The 12,031-nt window shown below is 41.8% G+C and overlaps 1 long non-coding RNA gene across 1 annotated transcript in view; it reads right to left on the bottom strand.

Moving 5' to 3' along the window:
* The window catches only part of LOC127047040 (uncharacterized), a 210,858-nt gene extending 199,167 nt beyond the window's left edge, over window positions 1–11,691 (bottom strand). Inside the window, exon 1 of the long non-coding RNA XR_007773281.1 lies at window positions 11,538–11,691. This is a non-coding gene — a long non-coding RNA (uncharacterized LOC127047040). The remainder of the gene's footprint in view (window positions 1–11,537) is intronic.
* Between the last annotated feature and the right edge of the window lie 340 nt (window positions 11,692–12,031).

The raw sequence follows: 12,031 nt of genomic DNA on the forward strand, positions 1-12,031 counted from the left end.
GGCGTTGGTGGCTCCGCCCACTGCTGCGCCTGTTCTGGCTCGTCCCTCTTAGGAGCAGCAGGGAGTGAGGCCTCCTCGCTACAGTCCTCTACCACATTCACTACACACCTTCTAACATCTACAACAGCGTTCTTCATTACACGACCCTGATTCATCCCCAGAGCACTGTCCGTCCTGCGTACTGACTGACAGTTAAACACCAATTGTACAAACCCTGCTAATTCACTCACCTCCAGAATATCATGCCATAACATCACCGTCTACCAGTTCTCTGTGAGCCAGGGAAAAGAGGAATTATATAATCATGATTTAGACTCTGACATATTGTAAAATTAGACTGATTTGTATTGATTCACAAAGTGACACAGATAATTAGGGTTAGCATTAAGGAACACTGCATAATTTATAATAGCACCTCTGGTTTCATCTCAGATTGCATCATTTTCTTTTTGAATTGTGACTATTGGTTAGAAAGTCATTTTAGTAATATCAATATTAATATTTCTATAATAATTGTTCTGATATATTATTTCTTGATTTATGGTATGCTTCTCTTCCAGAAAGAGACATTTTGTCAGAACTAGATGCCAGCACAGCAGTCTTGAGAAGACAGAATATCTTGCATGACTTAGTCTCTGGATCTTATGAAGATCATGGAGATTCAGTCAGTAATGGTCGCTGAACCTGCTCTTCTATAAGAAACAGAAGAGAAAAAGCAAGTGTTTAAATCCTGTAGAAACTGGCTAAATAAATTGGATTATACTATGAAAATTATGACTTTTTAACATTGGTTTTCATTTTGTTTCATTCAGGTTCTTTGAATTTATATTTATGGATTTAAATCATTAAGCACTTTCTTAAATATGACAATAGAAATTACAAAATAAGAATTTTGCAAATTATTCTAGAAGACTGGGAAACGTTTGTCCATAATAAGTAAGAGTTTGAAAAAGATATCTGAAAGCTAATAAGAAAACTATGTTTACAGTTCATAAGTACATGAACTTACGAAATTTGTAAGGGGAAGCTGAAGATGGGACTAATACTAATACTTAGATCAGAGTTCTGATTAACTGAGATAAAGGGAAATAGCAGAGACTCTTCTTGATTTACACATGTTGTGACATTAACCCTATCTCACTTTGTGTGTGCAGGCTAACCCCTGAACATACTTTTCAAGCACTGACACCAGTACACACAACTGACAGACTTTTATAGACACAAAAATATTTATCATACTCATCACATAGGATGGTTGTGTGGTATCTAAATACTACTATATCTTGGTCACTTCGGTATCTAAATACTGCTATATCTTGGTATCTAAGTCAAAAATACTGGTAAAGCACTTGAAGGAACCCAGATGAAATGTGATATAGAAGTGCAAACCATTATGGTATTCTAATGTTTGCATGCATAAGAGCTATTGCTTGAATAATGAGCTCACAGGTACTCCCAAATGCAACTTTGAACACACATAAAAGGAAGTAATTGTTTTTTTTTTCAAATAAACAGGCTCACCTAACAGGATTATATATTGAGGTATAAAGTGTACAGGGAATGGGAGCGGGAGGTGGTTTCAACAAAGAGAGGATTTCCTTGTACTTAATATGAGCATCAATAGTTCGAGGACATCATGAAACTAAGAAACATTTCTCATACCAAATCACACGGTACCACTTTGTTTACATGTAGTAGCAGAGAGAACAAATTCACAAAGAAAGCAAACCAATGAAAACCACAATGGAATGTTCTGTTTTTCTCTGCAATGTTTGCCAGTAAGATTTGAAACAAACATTTTGAATTAACAGTTCTCAATACATAGTCATGGAGTTAAAGGGGACTGGTAGCGGGAATGTGTTTGTGTCTTTTTGATATCCTGAATGGTTGATTTGTTTCTTTAGTTCCTTCACTTCTTCCCACCCACCCCACATTCCCCAAAAAGAGGCAGGGGAAAGAAGTTTGTTCTTGTTTTACATTACATATATCAGTTCTTCCATTTCTTTTGCTGGAGAACTGGAGAATTAGCATGAGATTCTGACACCACAAGAAACAAGAGACTCATACCTGAGCAATTGATAGGAAGGGAAAAGTGAAAATCAAGTGAAAATCTCCTGCCTGAAAAAATAAATATTTCTGGCTTCTTTTATGACTCTCAAGGCTGATTCCCCACTGTGGAACTTTGAGTGCAGAAGGTGAAGGCCCGCAAGGATTCTAAAAATTAATACTGCCCACTCCAGGCTTCTATTAAACTCCTAAAATTACAGCTTTTCTCTGACCTTGGATGGGCAGATGCTGCCATCATTCAAATGCAAAAAAAAAAAAAACCTTTGAAACCAGGAAGGCACACTTGGGAATTCTTCCCTGTGGGGTACTCTCAAGCCCTTCCTCCTCTGCCCCGGGAAGAGCTGAGAAAGAAATCAGCTATTGCCACCAGCTAATTAAACATATAGACAAACCTCTTAAGATAAAAAAAACAAATCCTGTTCCTAATAAAGGTAATTTTTATTAAAAACAAAAGAAAGAAAATACATCTGGAACTTAGGCTATTGACAGATTTTAAAAGAGTAAATAAAATAATTAAGCATTAAGAATGGTTTTCCTGAGGTCCAGCTTAACGGTTACAAGCAAAACAAAGCATTTGGGGGTTAGCACAGAGAAGTCCACAAGCCATAAAGAAATAAAATAAATAAACCTAATTATGTCTTCCTAGACATTTCCTGATCTACTTACATACTTTAGGGTTTCAAATAACTAGTTTATAGGTATGATCCGGTGACTTTCACACCTGGCCAACAGCTTTTACAGCATAGATCCAGCCCTGTTTCTGCTTTGTCCCCTCTCTCTGGAGAACAACAACAGAGACACAAAGGGAAAGTTTTTTCCAAATTTTAAAAAGTTTTGCCTTCCCATTGGCTCTTTTGGCCAAGTGCCCACTCCCTTCCTTTTACCTATGGGCTTTTTTAACCCGTTACAGGTAAAGCAAGTAGAGAACAGCTACTAACAGGGATTTTGTAGCTAACTGGCTGGCTGGATGTCCATAAAAGGGACACTCTCCCCCACCTAAATTTATCACAATGACTTATAGAGAAGCAAGAAGAGAGACAAACTTTTTTTTTCTTTACAGGTCATCTTTACAGATCAACAAGGCGGACGAAACCAAGTCTAGGGAATACCAAGAGAGTCAAGAAAGCCATTGTAAAAAAAAAAAAAATAAAATCACTGCTTTGTTTGGTCAACCACCAAAGGAGACATTTCAAAATGGATGCATTCTCAACCAATCTAACCCGTTTGTACAGTTCATGGTCTTATTGGGCAACCTCTCCTGTAAGTAATGACAGTAATCTGAACTTATGGTAACAAAAGCGCACACAGTATAAGCAAAAGAATCAGTTAAAGGGACACAGTCAAAACTGCAAAGCTTAAAAACAGGGTGTTAAGTGCAAGCCAGCATGCCAGGAATACATTGAATGGATGGTCATTCCTGTAAATTACTTAGTCACAAAAGGATTCTGTGGAAGGATGAGCACGCAATAGAACACAAAATTAGTGAAATTGTTAGTGGGAAAAAAAAATGTGTTTGGTCAATGGTATGGTAACTGGGGAATGAAGACTATGTGTAATGTTATTTTGGCCCTGAATCTTTACCAACGGCTGCATTATTGACTTAAGGGCATTCACAGAGAAAGGAGTCAGTTTGGGCATAATCCAAATGACAGGTTGTTTTAAAATCATACGTGGACATCTCAAGAGAGGGTTCTGCCAAATGAGTTAAAAAAATCAGCTCTGCTAAATCAGGCCACCAGAAAGATTTTTATAAATTTCTGATTATTAAGTCCCTCACAGAGGACTCTCATTTCACATTTTTAATATAATGTATATAAGTTGTGTTTTGTCCTTGCAGGTATGTAATTCCTGCTATATTTTGCTTGCATATTAGGGATATACAGGAATATACTGTGTATAGGTGGAATTTTGCTGGATGTTCATGACAAGGAAATTCACTATAATGGCACAGAGTCCCTTTTTGTGAGTATATAAAGTATCAGTGTTTTTGTATTGTAAGTTCTTTGGGGCAGGGACAGACTGTCTTCTTCTTTTTTTTCTATCCTGCAGAGTCTTGAGCATTCTGTTCCTCACCTAAGAAAAGCACTGAGGTAAATGCTTAGCTTTAAGCACCTGAGTAGTCCCATTGACTTAAAGTTACATACATGTTTAAATACCTTGCTGAAACAGAGCCTTAGTGTTTAAAGTCATTTTTGCACAATTACTACATCTTTATTGACCACAAAAAGTCATTGCCCTACTTAGACTGGGAGCTGTGCTGCTTGCTGCCCCCACAAAGGACTCAGCTCTACTAAAACTTAAAAACGTGTGTGGCCAAGATACAGGGCAATCAGATTGTATCCTATTATATTTGTAGTAGAGACAGGGACTAAAGAAAAACAGCTGTAGAATGTTCCTTCTCCTTTCTCTGTGGTGTTCAGATCCCAAACTGAAGCGGCATTACTGAACATACATCATCATGTTCCCCTGCAATGTATGTTTTCAGCAATTCCAAAATACAGATAATTTCAACATCCATTAACAATAGTTAAACTTCAAATATTTTGTTTTGAAGACATAGGATTGATTTTTCATCCTCAAAAAACAAACTGATTTTACAGTATTTTGTCCAATTAAGATAAGTTTATTTTTCAATAAAGCAATGGTTTTCAACCTATGGTCTATGGATCCCTGAGGGTCCACAGACTATGTCTAAGATTTCCAAAGAGGACCTAACCTCCATTTGAAATTTCTTAGGGGTCTGAAAATGAAAAAAGGTTGAAAACTACTGTAATCAAGTGTTTTGAGCCTCTTACTTTTCAATAAACATAAGCAAGCATCATCTCTATAGGCTACATAAATGAGCTTGTTGCCTCTGCTCAATCTAGTTATATGTACATGCTTTATATATTACCTTAAATTACCCCCCAATGTATATGATTTTAAATTCCTCTTGCAGTTTGTCTTGACAGTAACCAAAAGAAAAAGCAGAAAAAGGCTCAGAAGTTCTCAGACATGAGACAGTCCTGTAGATAAGAGACTGAGACTTTAGAGATCTGGATTATGTTTCTGACTCCAGCACAGATTTACTGTATGACCTTTGGCATGTCACTTACGGTCTGATCCCAACTGCATTGAAGTTAATGGAAAGATTCCCATTTACTTCAATGGGATTTGAAAGACTCCCATTTACTTCGAAGGTTCTTTGTTCCTCAGATGTGTCTCCATCTGTAAAATGATGCTAACAAAGGGGTATGCATTAATTCATGTGAGGGGATCAGATTTTATGGTGGGAAGAGCTACAGAATAGCCTATAAATAAAGAAAAGGAGATCCCTACTCCTTCACTGCTACCACAGTCACTCATCCAGAAGTGTATGAAAGACAATATTTGCATGGTACATTAGTATATGCAACTTTGGTGACTGTTTCTAAAACAGGTGCTAGCCTTTTATAAGAAGCAAGAAATCTAATTTTCAGTGTATGAAGTGAAGATAATAGGACATGCTCATATTAACTTGAACCTTTGAGACACAGATTTGAGCATTTGCTTGTATTTTAGCATACACAACAGTCTGGACTGTTCCAGTCCTCTGCCTCAATCTTCTGTTCTTTTTCTTTCCTATGGAAATGTAAGGCAAGTGGACATGTGTGCAAAAGTCTGGTCATTTATGCATGAATTTACCCAATTTAGGCACAGAAGTTAGAACTCATTTGCATGCACAATTGTATGACTAGCTTATTAAAGCCAGGCCCATTATTCCACATTTGTTTAAATTGACTAGAGCTCAGCAGAGAACAGAAATTATATTTCATGAAAGATTCTGAGATTACAAAATCTGGCTTCATTCCAAATAGAAATGAAACCCCCAAATTTTGAAATTATCCGCAAAAGAAAATTTAAAAAACCATTTGTTTTAGTTTGAGTGAAATATTTCATTTTGATTTTAATATAGTAGAAAATAAAAACATTCAAAATGAAAAGTCATTTCAAAACAAAAAGTCAAAGCATTTTGTTCTGAAAATGACAACATAGGACAGAATATGGTTCTGTAGATATTTCTCCAATCAGCTCTTGTTGTGACCAGAATCCATCTAGGGTAACAGAGTATAAATGTGATGAAGTCATCTTGACAGTTAAGTTATTCAGCATTCACAAATTTGCTTAATTCTGCTCTCACATCCTTTAAAAATAGATGGAATTGTACAAGCACTGCTGAGAACAAAATTTGTCCTTTATCTGCTTTCTGAATAGGCATTATCTGATCTGAAAAAGATATATTCTCATACCAGCATTGACGGATACAGCAAGTGTATCATTCTGCTCCCATTATACTGTGCAAAAATTTTTCCTAGGTCATTGACACTGAAGTAATGTTGTGACGCTCTGTACCTTGGGGGAAACACCTTACATCCCCATGTTCATCCTTATAATATAATGGTGGGGTATCCAATGAAAAGTTTGTAATGTTGAGTGTCTTCAGAAGGCTCATGATGCACTGAGCACAGTTATAGTAATGTCATAGGTTGTAATTTCATGTATATAGTTATGAGGCTGAAAATGTGTCCTCATGGCTTAAAGCAGACCCAGGGCAAGACTCTCCAGTAGCAGAGGGGCAGTTCACATCTCATCAGGGCATGTATGGGACAAACGCAGCCCAGCCTCACAGGAACAAAGGACACTGGCCTAGCCAGCAACAAAGGATCTGTTGGATTCTTGAGTGAGTCACCCCCTTCCTTTGGTCAGTTTGGGACTACAATGAGGTAATGCTCACCTGACCCTGAAGGGGAGGGGGGCAAAGCCAAGAGGGAAGAAAGAACATGATAAAAGGGAGAGATGTTTGCCATGCTATTTCTCTCTCTTCCACTCACATCTATGGACACCACCACCACCAATCAACTGAAGCACTGATCAAAGGGGAGAGCCTGGCTGAAGAGCAACCAGCCAGCCTGTGGTGAGAAGCATCTAAGTTTGTAAGGGCATTGAAAGTGTTAAGAGCATCTCAGAATGTGTTTTGCTTTTATTTCATTTGACCAAATCCAACTTTTTATGCTTTGATTTATAATCACATAAAAATCTATCTTTGTAGTTAACGTATTTGTTTGTTTCTTCTACCTGAAGCAGTGTGTCTGGTTTGAAGTGTGTCAGAGACTCCCCTTGGGATAACAAGCCTGGTGCAAATCAATTTCTTTGTTAAATTGACGAACTCATAAGCTTGCAGCGTCCAGTGAGCGTAACTGGACACTGCAAGATGGAGGTTCCTAGGGTATCTCCTGTGTCTGGAACTGGAGATATTGGCTAATGTCATTTGGTTGCACAATCTAAGCAGTGGTAACTGGGAGTTGCTTACATGCCAGAGGCTGTGCATGAACATCCCAGGAGTAGGGACTCTTACAACAGAGCAGGGTGAGGCTGACTCACAGAGTCAAGGATTGGAGTGACCTAGCAGATCACTGGTCCAGATACATGTGTGACATTCCAGAGGAATGTCACACATGTATATGTAAAATGTAAAAAAGTGTGCAGCATATTTGATTGAACTGGTTTAGGCAGTGCGATGAAGTGGGAATGTTCTTGATGTTCTGTTTGAATGCTGAGTGGGGAGTATTGACCTGGGAAGGTTGCAGGGGAGTTTTGCTGGGACTGTCTGCATTGGGGAAGGGAGGATACCTGAGCATGTAACATGAGAACCCAGGAGGGGGATTGGAGGCTGGGTAACACCTCTGCCGGGGAAAAAGGACAAAGGACACAAAGGCTGGGGGAGGAGCCGGGGAAATGCCAGAAAGGAGATGGCTGAAGGGAGTTTCAGTTTGGAGCTGACTGGGAAATGGAGAGGGGCGCCTTGACGGGGCTTGGGCTTCCCAACGGGGATGTGGCTTCCCTAGGGCCCCCAGATGGACCTAACTAAAGGGGGTCCCATTGTCTGTACTGGCAAGACCTGTCTTGGACTGTGTTCCTGTCATCTAAATAAACCTCTTGTCTTACTGGCTGGCTGAGAGTCATGGTGAATCTCAGGAAGCTGGTCTCCCCCCACACTCCGTGACAGGCAGTGATGGGGAAAATGTGTACTTGTATACAGTTATTTTGTCTCTTAGTAACTAACTTCCAAGCAGCTTTCCAAAGTTGATGTTAAGCATGCTCCTCTTATATTAATTTTTGATTATTTCAGACCCTAGAATTAGTTTAAAATATCGGTGTTGTTAGTTAGCATTTGAGAAACTGTATGCTGACATAAAGACTGCTTTCATTCATGCTCATTTAATAATCTGAGCTGCAGAATTCAAAGTTATGAGGAATCTCATGATCCTTCTATAATAGGAATAATTGTAAATATGTACTGTACTGTGTTTTTAATGGTCCTATGTCAGTGTAAATGTTTTTCCTGTCTCCGATAGGAGGCCTGTGGAAATAGAGGCCTGTGGAAAATAATTGAATATTGTCCTCTTCTTTATTTGTACTCCTAAGAAACAGATGAGAGTGCTGTGTTATGAGTTATTGTGCAGGAAGTTTCTATGTACAATGGGAAGAGCTCTGATGACTGGATTATGTTTGAACTAGAAATAGTGGACTCCCTGTTCAGCTTTGCTTTGGAATATTGTAGGGAATGGGTTCTTGGAACTGATACCTTAGACTCTGTTCAATAGAATTATAGGGAAACTGAGTACTCTACTTGTCTAGGGTGGCTTTTAAATCTTGGAAATTAGAAAGCGAGCCTATAGTTATATCAGCATTTATATTATAATTGAACCAAGTTATTTTCACCTGGTGAAAGTGTTCTTTTTTAGGAAAGTCTGGAGCCCTTTATTGCATATGATGTACAAATATGTTCCTCCAACTTTCTCTCTTAAAACACCACAGCTTGCTTCAGCTTTAACTTCAAGCACTAAATTGTTCCTGTAAGACAAAACTGTTGAAAAGGGTGGTGTGGCAGCACACAGCCTGTCCCTGATGGAAGTTAGAGGGACAGGAGATATGTCACAGCCCTTTAACAAGGTGAGGGGACAGCGCTGCAGATACCAACAGAGGTGGATGGTGACATGACCTCAGATGCGCTCCATTCCTTATAGGAAGCTAGAAACTGGAGTACCAGTCTCTCAGCTGATCATGACCAGGGCAGCCTATCCTAGTGGTCAGAGCAGGCATCAGGAACCAAGGACTAAAATCAGAGCTGGAGTTGGTAGTCAGAAGGTAGAGCCAAGGATCAATCTGGAAGTAAGGAACTGGAGCTAGCCAGGTAGCGGGCAACAAAGGGTGTGAAGCAGGGGAGGACAGAGGCAAGGTTGGGTATAAGAGCAATAGGAACAAGGTAACACAGGAGCAGACATAGCGGTGGGCATGAGCATCTAACAGCCAGTGAGCTTCGGTTGGCTTAAGAATTGGCCTGCCAGCCCTTCTAGCCAATCAGTTGGGGTAGCCAATCAGGCAGCCTTCTGCAGGCCAACTACACTGATGAAGCTGTATAGAGATTAGCTCTTCTGCAGACCCTGATTCCTGGCACAGGCCTGTGTACATCTCCGTTGCCAGTCCCATCACTATAAGAAGCTGTGCTTAGTCTTTAGGTGAGGTTAATCAGCCTGAGTTTATTTCCTTAAGGTGATGCTGACTTGTAGCAGACTGTACACTCACCAGCATGGCACCTCCTGCTGGTCATCTTGGCAATTAGTTCTTCAGCTTCAGAGCACCCTCTGCTGGCTGGTGTCTTCCCTGCCTCAGGCCCCATGTGTCTCCCTGACCCCAGTGCCCCATACTTTGAGGTGTTGCCCCACCACAGTGCCCTCATGCTCTGGGTCTCCTCTCCCAGGGAACCCCCAACCCTCTAAGCCCACCTTGCCTCATTGGCTACTGCCAGTCATCATCTAGCCCCCTTTCCCTGGGGCAGACTGCAGTCAATAACGGCTACTCATCATTGGAAAGTGGGTAGGACCTGCTGCCTTTGCCTATCCCCAGGCTGCCCCTCTGCAGCCCCAGTACCTTTCATAGGCCTTCAGCAAAACCTGCAGCCTGAGGGCTTACCAGTCTGGAACTTTCCAGACCCCTTTATCCTTCCCGAGCACTGCTCTGCTTCAGGTACCTTGCTCCCAGGCAGCTCGCCCGTCCCATTCCAGGGCTAGAGTAATACTCCTTCAGCTCTTGGCCCCCCAGCCTTCTTATCAAGAGCCAGCTGGGCCATAACTGAGTTGGCCACACCTGTGGTCAGCAACTCCCTCAGCTGCTCTCACTCCTTTTATCCCAGCTGCAGCCCTCTCCCGGGCTACTTTTTAACCCCTCTTCTGCTGAAGTGGGGCAGCCGCCCACTACACGATTGTTCCCCGTGCCTAAACTTCAACCGCAGAGACAGTTCAGTTCTCTTTATTCTCCCAAGGGAAAGTACCTTGTGGCTTACTGAAGGTCTGTTCAAGACAAAAATGAGGTTATAGCTTGCTCTAGCCAGTCCCAGAGGAAAGTCTGAGTTTCTGACCAGACAAGCACTCCCCCCTACTCCATGAGAATATCAACTCCACTAACCCAAACTTTGGCACCTTAAGTTCACAGAGCCCTGCTTTCAGAGATGGTTTTGCTTTCTGAGGCTAGGAGCTTAGTTCTAAGGGGAAGCAAGCTATTTATCGCAGCAGCTGAACTGAACCTAGCCCTACTGCTTCTTCCTCTTCTTGAGACACTGTTAACTCCTTCTCTGTCTTAATGGTGAATAAGGTATATATACACACCATCACAAATCCCATGTGCTCCCTAAATGTAGACTGTGATTGTGCCTATTTTCTATCGATAATAGAAGGGGAAAGAGAGAGAGCTGGAGTCTCTCCTCCACCTTGTGAGCCATTTGACACCCAAATCTTTTGTCTTGAGCAGACCTTCAGCTTGTTAGGTTTAAAGTGTTTTTAATATGTACTTGACTTAAACTTTCCCTTTATTTTGCTAGTTATGAGCCATCTCCTGCCCAAATCATTTGAGCCCCTTCATCCCTGTGGCAGGCCTGGCACCACAGTTCCCCTTTGTGGCAGGGATAGGATGAAGTGTCAACACCTCATCATTCAAGTTCCTGCATGCCCACCTCTCTGTGGGCGGTTGGTTGCGGCCTGCTGGCCTCCTTCCACACAATCACCCCTGTCTGGCGGGATGGTGTGGCCCAGTGGCCAGAGTCTGTACAGCCCTACAGTCCCTCTTGCAAGCAAGGTAGTGCTGCCTAATGGCCATAGTCCATACAAACCCCCTTGCAAGCAGGGTAGCACAGTCTAGCAGCCGGAGTCTCTACAGTCCCCCTTGCAAGCAGGGTAGCATGGCCTAGTGGCCAGAGTCCATACAGTCCCTTCAAGGTTTAGGGGTGAGGTGGTGGGGGACCCAGGCCCACCCTCTCCACCAGGTCTCAACCCAGGGCCCTGGTAGAGGCAAGCTGCCCTTGCCACCCACTCGGCGGGGATCCATCCACAACACACCAAGCACCTATGCAGCTCTAACACCATTCACTTTTAAATTTCCCCTGGGTCCATTCCTACCACAAATGTCAGATTCTCTGCTGCAAGGGGTCATCCGGTCTGTTCTCCTGTGCTGACATCCTCTGTCAGCATATCAGGAAGTGTCCCGGCTTGGCTGGTCTCCAGATCCTGATGCGCAGACTCTCCCTCCTTAAGGAGCTAGCAGCATGCCTCCTTCTCCTCCGGCAGTCAGCCCAGGCTGAGCTCTTCTGCAGGCTTTTATACCTGTTCTCCAGTTGGAGCATGCCCAGAACTTCCAGGACATGGTGTCCTCTGTTAGGAAAGAAGGGTTAACCCCTATGGTACTAGTGCGGGGCTACTCTGCCCCATCACAATCCCCTAGAGTTCCAGGCAGATGGAATGGTCTCCTCACATGGAACAATTTTTAGGATTAAAGCCTTAGTTTTCAACATTCATATTAAAACTGTCATGCTGTGAGTGTATGTCCCCTAAGTCCACTTTTCATAGTGATATATAGTCATAATGCAAAATTGTTGATTTAGTGGGAATTAATA

This window comes from Gopherus flavomarginatus, chromosome 3 (assembly GCF_025201925.1).
Source record: "Gopherus flavomarginatus isolate rGopFla2 chromosome 3, rGopFla2.mat.asm, whole genome shotgun sequence".
Lineage (NCBI taxonomy): Eukaryota > Metazoa > Chordata > Testudines > Testudinidae > Gopherus > Gopherus flavomarginatus.